General features: G+C 34.6%; 1 non-coding gene across 1 annotated transcript; it reads right to left on the minus strand.

Annotated features, from left to right (window-relative positions):
- Positions 1–10,603: 10,603 nt before the first annotated feature.
- On the minus strand, positions 10,604–10,709 carry LOC121228506 (small nucleolar RNA R71). Its single transcript, XR_005926082.1, has one exon. It is a non-coding gene; the product is annotated as a small nucleolar RNA R71 (small nucleolar RNA).
- Positions 10,710–10,934: the final 225 nt, after the last annotated feature.

Consider the following 10,934-nt stretch of genomic DNA (forward strand, 5'->3'; position numbering starts at 1 on the left):
CAATATGACCCAAAAATCCAACTTCTCGAAGCCAAAATTCACTTTTACTAAACTTAGCATACAGCTGCTTATTTCTCAAAGTTTGCAAAACTATCCTCAAATGCTCAGCATGCTCTGTATCATCTTTTGAATAAATTAAAATATCATCTATAAACACCACAACAAATTTGTCCAAGTCTGGCCGAAATATGCGATTCATTAAATCCATAAACATAACAGGAGCATTTGTCAATCCGAATGGCATAACTAAAAATTCATAATGACCATACCTTGTTCTAAAAGCAGTTTTAGGCACATCCGACTCTTTTACCCGCAGTTGGTAATACCCAGATCTCAAGTCAATCTTTGAAAACCATGTCGCTCATTTTAGCTAATCAAATATCATCAATTCTTGGCAACGGATACTTGTTTTTGATTGTCACCTTGTTTAACTGTCGATAATCAACACACAACCTCATAGAACCATCCTTCTTTTTCACAAATAACACGGGAGCACCCCAAGGTGAAAAACTCGGTCTCACAAAACCTTTATCAGTCAACTCTTGCAACTACGACTTTAATTCCTTCAACTCTGCTGGTGCCATTCTATACAGAGCAATCGAAATCGAAGCTGTTCCTGGTATCAAATCAATACCAAATTCTACTTCCCTGACTGGAGGCAAACCCGGCAATTCTTCTGGAAATACGTCCGCAAATTCACACACAACTGGCACTGATTCAACTTTCTTTTCAACTTCTTTTGTATTAATTACATACGCCAAATAAGCTTCATAACCCTTTCTCAGATATCTTTGAGCCGATATTGAAGAAATCACACTAGGCAATGCCTCTGATTTATCTGATTCAACCCGCAGAGTTTCACCATTTCCACACTTTAATTCTATAATCTTTTCTTTGCAATTTATTTTAGCATCATGCAATGTCAACCAATCCATACCCAAAATAACATCAAACTCATCAAACGGCAACAACATCAAGTCGGCCGGAAAGTAATGATCCCGAATCATTAAAGGACATTTCTTACATACTTTATCGACAGTCACACATTTGCCTAACAGATTCGACACTCTAATCATAAATTATGTGTTCTCAACAGGTATATTCATACTAGACACCAATTTCATGCACACATATGAATGAGTAGAACCGAGATCAATCAGAGCAATAACATTAACATTATAGAGGGAAAATGTACCGGTAATCACATCAGGTGAGGAAGCATCTTCACGCGCTTTAATAGCATAAGTTCTAGCCGGAGCCCTTCCTTCAGGTCTAACTGGTGCATCCCTGGCTTCATTCTTACTGCTTGCTTCGCTCCCAGCTTTTCTTGGATATCTTCCTCTCGAATCCGCCCCACTTGTTTTTGTATTCTGAAATTTTTCTTTTTCAACTCTCTTTGGGCAGTCTCTAATAAAATGATCCGAAGAACCACATCGAAAACATTCATTTGCTCTACACGGACCAAAATGATTTCTACAACACCGCTGGCACTCAGGTTTAACAAATCTCGAGTTCCCTACACTGGCTGCCGAAGGAGTCTGGGATTTAGGACCCACATTTTGCTTCTTATAATTCCCATATGATTGCCCAGCTGAAGCTTGGGAACGAGTATTCATATTCCTTGACTTTCCAGGTTGCTGTGAAAATGAACCACTCATCGGTCTTTTCTTCCAATTTCTAGTCTCAGCCTTTACCTTTTTCTTTTCTTTAAGTAATTCTTCGGCCTTACAAGCTCGATCAACCAATACTACCATTTCTTTTAATTCAAGAATTCCAACAAATACCTTGATGTCTTCGTTGAGCCCGTCTTCAAATCGTCGGCACATCTTGGCCTCTGTAGGAACATACTCTCTGGCATACTTACTTAATCGAACAAACTCTCTTTCATATTCTGTAACCGTCATATTACCTTGCTTCAGCTCAAGAAATTCTTTACGCTTCTGATCAATAAATCTTTCACTAATATATTTCTTCCGAAACTCTTCTTGAAAGAATTCCCAAGTTATTTTCTCTTTCGGTACCACCGAAATCAAAGTCTTCCACCAATTATAAGCTAAATCCCTCAACAAAGATATAGCGCATTTCAAACATTCTTCAGGTGTACAAGTTAATTCGTCAAATACCCGGATTGAATTTTCAAGCCAGAACTCTGCTCTCTCAGCATCATCATCAATATTTTCTTTAAATTCTTCGGCCCCTTGCTTGCGAATTCTATCAACTGGAGTTCTGTGAAATTTCATCAGATCCATACCTTGAGGCATCGGGGGTACAGGTTGAGGAATTGGGGGAGGTGGGGGAGGTTGTACATTTGGGTTCGTACGAACGAACTCAGTGTACCATGCACTCATCATTTGGAGAAAGGCTTCCCGACCCCTTTCTCCTCCTCCCTGACCAACAGTAGGAGGTGGGTTTTCAGTCGGCACTACCCCTTCAGCCGGGGCTGGCGGATTACTCTCTACTTCATCTGCCACAGCTGGATCGGGATCCATTTACTATAAAAAAATCATTTAAAAAGGTCAGAAGTCGTCACACTATCACAATTTATACATATGGCATGTATAGCAAAATCCGTACATACAACACGTAGTCCGAGAACCGACTAAACCTGCTCTGATACCACTAAATGTAACGCCCCCACGCCCGAGACCGTCGCCGGAGTCGAGTATGAGGTGTTACTAAGCTTAATTTAACATTTTTAGAACTTTGGATTATTTGTTTCTACATTCACAGCTTTTAAGCTACTTGCGTCACAGTCACAAGAAAAATCATATCTCGAGTTACGAAACTCGAAATCAAGATCCGTAAATTTTCCCTGAATCTAGACTCATATACCTTTCTACTAATGTTTTTATAAAATTTTTGGTTGGGCCAATTAGTACAGTTTATTAGTTAAAGTTACCCCTGTTTCAGGACTTGACTGGTCTGACCTCTGTTTACCACAAACCACATTTCTCTCTATACAAAATTCATATGACTATGAGGTTTGTTTCTCATAAAACTAGACTCAATAAGGATTCTTAGGATATAAAATAAACCACCTAATTATATCTTTAAAATTTATGGTGAATTTATAAAGTAGGAACAAGGGATTCAGAAACTGCTATGAACCTGTTTCACTAAAATTCAAATATCTTCTAACATATAATTCCTTTCCCTGTTTCATTTGTTTCATGTGAAACTAGACATAATAAGATTCAATTTGATATGTAGTCCATCACCAAATTCAATTTCTATGATTTTTAGTAAATTTTCAAACTCGCGTCAGTGTTGCTGCAGTATTCTGTTTATGGCAAATTTCATCCCTCTTATGAGTTTTTATGCACTAAGTATCTTAATGATTTTCCTTAACATCAAACATAATCTAAACTTACCATTTTCATAATTTATCATTATCAAATATTTTCTCAACCATTCTGTCACCATATCATAAGATCATTTACACAAAATAAGTATATTGCTATACATGCCATACTTAAATTTACAAGCCATTTACCAAAAATCTTCCTGATAGTGTGACTGAGCCTTCGACCTATCCCGACTCCTGAACTGGCTTGTCCAAAACTACAATGAGTAAGAAGGAGGGAGTAAGCATAAATGCTTAGTAAGTTCATATGTAAATAATAAATAACATAACAAATAATCAAACTAATCAACATTAGCATATATCATCAACACACTTATCACATTTTTTTAATCATTTTCCATCATCTTATTACCTTATCGTGGTTGTAATTAACACTCAACCCGAGGGTTAAATACATACCTGTCCAAAATATTCATTTCTCATCACTTACCAATACGTCTCTTTTCATCTCGAGTATTCCTCCATTTGAGTAAAACTTTACCCGTTGAACACATCGGAATATAATTCGGATACATGGATAATTTGCATATAAGAGCCTCATATGTAATCAAGCTACCATGTAACCCGCCCATAAGTGAACTCGGACTCAACTCAACGAGCTCGGGCGTTCGCATCCATAAGTGAACTCGGACTCAACTCAACGAGTTCGGATGCCTAGTTACATTTCACGAACTCGGACTCAACTCAACGAGTTCGGATGCTCAACCATCCTAGTGACATGTCACTTGTATCCTAATCTATTCCTAAGGTTCAAACGGGCATTTTCCTCGATCACACATCTTTGCCGTCTTCCACGGAATATCGAAATCGATACTTCGGTGGTAGTTCATACTCATCAAGTAATTCACATAATTACATATTATTCAACAATAACCACAAAGCATAATATTTCATGATAATAATCAGCATCATATCATATAAACAACATTAAATTGGTTAAAATGACAATTATGTTACTACATTTACACATGAACTTACCTTGGTACCAAAATATAAAGATTTTGCAATTTAGTCCACAATCTTTTCTTTTCCTCGATTGAGGTCGATTCCACGTCTTTCTTGATCTAAAATAACACATTTAGCTCATTTAATACTCACATTATCAAATTAATCCTTAACTCAAATTTTGGCAAAATTACAATTTTGCCCCTAAACTTTTGCATATTTACATTTTTGCCCCTAGGCTCGGGATTAAAATTTATTCCTTATTCTTATGTTTTACAACATGCTGATCACTTTTCTCTTCTATGGCAACATCAAATTCTCACTCTAACATGTACTTGTGACTATTAGGTATTTTTACCGATTAAGCCCTTTTACTCGTTTTTGCTTAAAATCGAGTAGTACAAGTTGTCTAACATAATTTAAAACCCCATATTCTATCATAAAACATCAAAATACACAAATTTCACCTATGGGTATTTTTCCAAATATAAACCCTAGGTTGAATTATTGCTAACATAAGCTTAATCGAGCTATCGGGATTCCAAAAACGTAAAGAACATTAAAAACGGGGCTTGGAATCACTTACAATGGAGCTTGGAAGCTTGAAACAAACCCTAGCTATGGAGAACCCTTGAAATTTTGGCCTAATGAAGAAGATGGACAAAAATTGGCTTTTAATTTTGTTTTTAATTCATTTTAATAACTAAATGACCAAAATACCCTTACTACTAAACTTTCCAAAAATTCCATCCATGTCCTAATTTTGTCCATGAACTTAAAATTGGTCAAATTGCTATTTAAGACCTCCTCATTAATATTCCAAAACAATTTCATACAAAAAACTTCTAGAATGCAAGTTTTACAACTTATTCGATTTAGTCCCTACTTTCAATTTAAGCACTTTAGGCATAGAATTTCATCACGAAATTTTCACACAATCATGCAATCATATCATAATCATCAAAATAATTATAAAATAATTATTTCTATCTCGGATTTGTGGTCACAAAACCACTATTCTGATTAGGCCCTAATTCGGGATATTACAAGATCTCTCCTCAATTCCCCTTCAGGAGTTTTGGGTTTTCTTTATGTTTTGTATTATTTATTCTTCTGAGATGTTTTCTTATTTAGTTATGAACTAAATCCCCTGAATACCTAAGGGGAATGAAACCTAAGATGAATCTTGGTATTGTTTTCTGAATCGTATGATAAATATTTAACTTGTTCTTAATTATGTGTTCTTACTTCTTGTTTTGATATCCCAGGATACTGATTCAAGACACGCTCTTATTCAGAGGAGGAATAGACCCTGTCTAAAAGTAGAGTTGATTACGCACCTAGAAATAGGGTGACATATTTTGTCGGATTAGGGTGAAACCTAATAAGGGGATCCATAGATCGAGTTAATACAACCCTAGAGTGTTAATTAGAGAAAAGTCTCGGTTATTCAATCTAGGGATTAGACGTTATTAGTCTTGAATAGGGATAATAACATAACTTAGGGATCTCTACGGAACAAGTTGAATGAATAAATCGTCCGATTCGGAGCCAGAATAACAAGTAAAATCTAGGTGGATTTTTCCTTAGGTATTGTCTCAAGTCAATCGATTTTCCCAAAAGCAATTCCCCAATTCTTTTCTGTATCGCCCCGTACCCGAGACCATTTTCGGAGTCGAACACGAGGTGTTAACGGACTTAATTCATTTACTTACACAGTTCATTTTAAAATTTCTAGACAAGCTGGCTAATTGTATCACAGTCACTTTAAAAATCATATCTCGAGTTCCAAAACTTGAAAATCGATTCCGTAAATTTTTCCTGAAACTAGACTCATATATCCATCTAAAAATGTTTTTTCTAGAATTTTTGATTGGGCCAATTAGTACAGTTTATTAGTTAAAGTCTCCCCTGTTTTGGGGTTCGACTACTCTGACCTCTGTGTATTACAAATCAGATATCTCCCTGTACAGAGCTTCAATGACTATGTTGTTTGTCTCTAATAAAACTAGACTCAACAAAAAATCTGTACATATAATTCATGACTTTTAATTATCTTTGTAAAATTTATGGTGAATTTCCAAAGTTATAATAGGGGATCCAGAAATTGTTCTGGCCCTGTTTCACAAAAATTAAAACATCTCACAAAATATAGCTCATATACCTGTTTTGCTTTTTCCATATGAAAATAGACTCATCAAGCTTCGATTCCATATTTTATTCATTATTTAATTCCATTTCTGCTATTTTTAGTGACTTTTCAGACTCACTTCACTACTGCTATCTGAAAAATGTTTTGTGGTAAATTTTACCTATTTCATGGTTTCCATGGATTAGCTAGTAATTTGACATACATAGGACCAAATATGATCATAACTAGCCATTCCAATGGCTGATCATTTACCTAACATTTCCATACCACTCAATAACCAAATCATAAGACCATGCATATATACACAAAAATGATTTTAATGCCATACTCAAATTATACGAGCCATTTTCGCATGGCTATACACACATACATTACCAAAAGGTATTTAATTAACAACAAAAGTCAACCCTATACATGCCATTATCAAAGTTCAACTAAAAATATACCAAAAGGGCTTAGATAGTGTGGACAACTTCGACTTTGACACTCACTGAGTCCGATAGCTGACGAACAAAATCTATAAAACAGAGAATTAAAGCAAAAGATTAAGCACTTTGATGCTTAGTAAGTTTAAGTAATGAAATCATTTAAAAGAGTGGCATAATAATATCAAAGTTTACTTGTACCATCATTTGGCCGAATAGTAACATAATTAAGGTACCATTTTTTTTATTCATAGCACAAAGGTAAAATCAATATATCCAATAAAATTCAATCTATAGCCGAATCCATTCATCTCAAATTTCTATTGCAATCTCATGCATATACACATACATCTCATGTTTGTGAAATTGAATTCTCTAATTTGGAACTCATACATCATGATCAGATCGTAAATATTTGAATGATTTTAACAATGGTCTAAGCATACCCACTGAGTTGCGTAGTCGTAATTTAAAATCAATCGTATTCTCAACGAGAGTGAGTTACTTACCTGGTTATCTTACAGTAAGTAGCACATGTGATTAAAATTATTCCAACATGTATTATATGATTTCTCATACGAACACTTATGGGTTTTCACCCTCAAATATTATGCTGGCACAAACATCCTTCGAAATCAAGCCCGATTCTTAGCACTGGCTCAAAAGCCCTTCGAGACCAAGCTCGGATTAGACCACTGGCTCGAAGGCCCTTCGGAACTAAGTCCGGTTATGACACTGGCTCTAAAGCCCTTCGAAACTAAGTTCGGTTATTAGCACTGGCTCAAAGGCCCTTCGAAACCAAGCTCGGATTTAAACCCTGATAAGCTTTCACACATATATGCATATATATATCATATCACATCTGGATATCATTCCTGATACTCGAATACAATTACAGCATGTTACTAACCATACATCGTTCGATTCATTAATCCTAAGCAAATAACATGATCCCGTTTCATTAATCCACAAGATTTTCATAACCATTCGGCCACAAGTAAATACCTTACTTATTTATTTTGTCATGTAATTCAAGTAGAATCGTTAGGTCACAAGTTAATTATTATGCTCATAGATAAATAATTGCCTTATTAAATCATAAGCTAAATTTCATTACTCAAAGACTTACCTCGAGTATAATTTGGGCAGTTACGGATAGACTACTCGACTGTTTTCTCCTTTCCTTTATCTGATTTTGACCCCCTTAGCTCTTGAGCTTAAATTTAAACAAATAAATTTATTTAATTATTTTTCACTTGGGCAATTCCATTCAATACATGTATATCATAATTTAAGTACAATGACCTTGTCCAATACTATTTAAACATCATGCATTATCGAATTTCATCAACACCATCTAACTTCATATAGAAACACATATCATCCTAAGTCGGTACACAAGTCAAATGCATCATTTAAATTGTCAAAGTCCACTAAATCTACTATTATAGCCTTATAAGATATATATATTTATTACTAAGTTTAACAAAACATAACATACGACTAAGCAAGCATTCGTACATGAATCATTACTCAACTTTACCAATTGGATAATATGCTTAAGACACCATAAAATACTCCAAATTCTTTTCTCATCAATTCGACTAACTAATTAAATGTTATGACACATTATAAAATAACCTTACAACCACAAAGAAAGTTCGATAATAAGTCACAATTTAGTCATATCTCTCTATCATAATTTCTTCACTTAAACCGAATTAGCAAGCCCATATAGTCTTTGGTCGAATGCTATTTAACCCAAGTCATCAAGAGTTTTATTATTTAACACTTTAGATATCAATAGCTAAATATGTTAGTTGTACATATATATATATCATCCAAAACCGAACATAAGAATTTTTTCATATATCTAACATTAATTAAATTATTCAAAACCTCACTAGCAAAATATCATGTACTATGCCAAACCAAAAAAAAAAATCAAACACCTAGCTTATCCATTTCAAAACACTTAACCGGCCTTTGATCAAGACTTTAAACAAAGTCTATGTTCGGCTATCACACATATGGGTATTATTAGTTTAAAGTTTTAACAAGGTTAATTTCTTTCATCAACAATCTTTTTGTTTCTTTTTCCATCAAAACTTAAGGGTAAAAAAAAATCAAGTTCTTCTCTTATATACCATAATCGAAAGTTCCATTCAACCATCTAAATTCAAAATTTTAGTATGGGCTAGGTAAAAAGCATGATGATTAACCTAAAACAAACTAAGATTTCAAAAAAAAAAAATTTAACATAATTTACTAACCTTCTCTTGATTACAAAGGCCGAATGTCCCCCCCCTCTTTTTCTTCTTCTTGTACGGCTAAGAAGAACAAGGTGATACTTTGTTTTCTTCACCCTTCATTTCCTTCTTTTAATTACTTTTCCTTTTTATTTATTTATGTTATAAAATATAAAGCTACTAACTAATAATTAATACAATTATATGTATATAATCCCATCATGGCTGGTCACTACTTATCATAAATGGAAATTTGACATGCAAACCCATCATTTTTATAACATGCATTAATAAGTCACTTCAACATTTGCCTAACACATTTCTAAATTTTCTCATATAAGTCCTATTTAATAATTTCGCATACAAATGACAAAAATTGAAGCATGAAACTTTCACACATGCCTTTTTCACATACAATAAACACAAAATTTAATGGTTAATTATTTTTACGACTCGGTTTTGTGGTCCCGAAACCACTTTCCGACTAAGGTCAAATTAGGGCTGTCACATTTTCTCTGTGCGTTCTTAGTTTAAATAATTAGTTAATTAAAACAAACCCCTTTTATTCTTAGGCTAGATAATAAAAAGATAGTTATTACTAGAACTTTTGGTTCCCTTAGGTACGATATCCCAGTCTTGCCATTACTAAACTATTGTTCGATAGGTTCGCTTGCCTTTTCGTTGTGATAATAGTCAGTCTAGGTTTGATCTTCATTATAAATATTTATTACTTGTTACGAATCACGCGATCAAGTTTTTGGCGTCGTTGCCGGGGAACTGGAATATTAGGAACACTAAATTTTTATTATTTTAGCCATTTATTTTTCTTGCAATTTTATTTTATTATTCTTTATTAATTTACTAATTCTTTCTCTTGACAGGTTTTTATAGTTTATGACTAGAAGAAACCCGTCAGGACCATTACTTTTTGATGAAGAAATCGATCGCACAGTTCGTAAAAATCAAAGAGAAATAAGGCATAGCTTACGATACACGGAGAACGAGCGAGAAGACGATACTCAAACCCCAACCGATGAGATGGCTGAAAACCAAGGCAATCAGCTACCTCCTGCAATTGTTGCTAATCAAAATCGTGCTCCACGTACTATGTATGATTATGCTAAACCTTCTTTAACAGGAACTGAATCTAGCATAGTTAGACTTGCTGTAGCTGCAAACACTTTTGAATTAAAACCTAACACTATTCAGATGATACAGCAGTTTGTTCAGTTTGATGGTTTGCAGGATGAAGATCCCAATGCTCACTTAGCAAATTTCCTGGAATTTTGCGATACATTCAAAATCAATGGCATTTCTGATGATGCCATTCGTCTTCGGTTATTTCCCTTTTCACTGAGAAACAAAGCTAAACGGTGGTTGAACTCGTTACCACGAGGATCTATCACTACTTGGGAACAAATGACCGAGAAATTTTTACTAAAATATTTTTCGTCGGTTAAAACGGCTAAATTACATAATGATATCTCTTCTTTTGTGCAGATGGATTTAGAAACACTTTACGATGCATGGGAGAGATACAAGGACTTACTAAGAAGGTGCCTTCACCATGGGTTACCGTTTTGGCTTCAAGTACAAACATTCCACAATGGTCTGAATCCCTCGACTCGACAAATGGTTGACGCAGCTGCTGGTGGAACCATCAACAACAAAACACCTGAAAAGGCTTAAGAATTCATTGAAGAAATGTCACTGAATAACTATCAATGGCAAGTCATGAGGACTAAGCCAACAAAAACAGCCGACGTTTATAACGTTGACTCAGTTACTATGCTGTCAAA

Source organism: Gossypium hirsutum, chromosome A04 (genome assembly GCF_007990345.1).
Source record: "Gossypium hirsutum isolate 1008001.06 chromosome A04, Gossypium_hirsutum_v2.1, whole genome shotgun sequence".
NCBI classification, from domain to species: Eukaryota; Viridiplantae; Streptophyta; class Magnoliopsida; order Malvales; family Malvaceae; genus Gossypium; species Gossypium hirsutum.